At 33.4% G+C, this 1,117-nt stretch overlaps 1 pseudogene; it reads left to right on the top strand.

Moving 5' to 3' along the window:
- The first annotated feature begins 75 nt into the window (after positions 1–75).
- LOC100635376 (ficolin-2 pseudogene) lies at positions 76–701 on the top strand (annotated as a pseudogene).
- Positions 702–1,117: the final 416 nt, after the last annotated feature.

Here is a 1,117-nt window from a genome sequence, read left to right as displayed (position 1 = left end):
TTATACACTATTGGATCACAGGTATACTGTGATATGGAGACTGATTGTGGTGGATGGACTGTATTTCAGAGGAGACAAGATGGATCTGTTGATTTCTATAGGAACTGGACTGACTATGAGAATGGATTTGGTGACCTTACTGGTGAGTTTTGGTTAGGATTGAGCAAGATTCATCGTCTTACTAAAGAAGGATCAAACACACTAAGAGTGGACCTGGGAGACTTTGAGGGGAACACAAGATATGCTAACTACTCTACATTTAATGTTAGTGATGGTAGTACTGAATATATACTAACAGCAAAAGGATATTCTGGTACTGCTGGGGATAGCTTGGATTTTCATGATGGACATCAGTTTTCAACAAGAGATCAAAATAATGATATTGCTCAGCCGCGCAATTGTGCTCAAGAACGTGAAGGTGCTTGGTGGTTTTATAATTGTAATTTGTCTCATCTCAATGGTCATTATTATACTAATCCAACTGATGCCAGTCTTGAGTGTGGACTTCATTGGCGTTACTGGAAAGGAGATTATTATTCTCTGAAGTTTTCTGAGATGAAAACACGCCGTAACAATTAATTGTTAATATTGATAACTTGGTTTGTGTGTGTAAAAAACTAATATTAAAAATATTACTTGACTAGTTTTTAGACATAATTGTACAGTTATTTTTTGAGTAGTGCTTTTTAAAAAATAAATACCTTAAAAGATGATTTATTGGTGAGGAATTAATATTGGCGGTTGTTGGTTCTATGAAGAAATCGCCAATATAAAATCCACCATTTTGTTTCAATCTGAGCATGCTCAATGGCATGTGGCAAAAAATCGCCAGTATAAAATTCGCTAATTAGTTTTCCACAGGTAAATTTGCCAAATATTACTCTTGCCAATAATCCATCTTGTACAGTATTTTGAAAACATTTAATTGGAGACACCAAAGACAGTAACCAGTGACTAAGAGTTAAAAAATAATTCTCGAGTGTAAGAAATAATAATAATAATAAGTAAAATGAAACTCACAATAGAACTGTGAAAAGATTAATATGTGCATGTATGCAAATGTATGTAACTGTAGTTTTCACAATTTTTAATAATTCGCAAAAATTACTTCCAAGAA

This window comes from Amphimedon queenslandica, unplaced genomic scaffold (assembly GCF_000090795.2).
Source record: "Amphimedon queenslandica unplaced genomic scaffold, v1.1 AMPQUscaffold_1142_Cont26843, whole genome shotgun sequence".
NCBI classification, from domain to species: domain Eukaryota; kingdom Metazoa; phylum Porifera; class Demospongiae; order Haplosclerida; family Niphatidae; genus Amphimedon; species Amphimedon queenslandica.
Note: the sequence above shows the minus strand (reverse complement) of the source record. Positions and strands in the feature narration are given on the sequence as shown.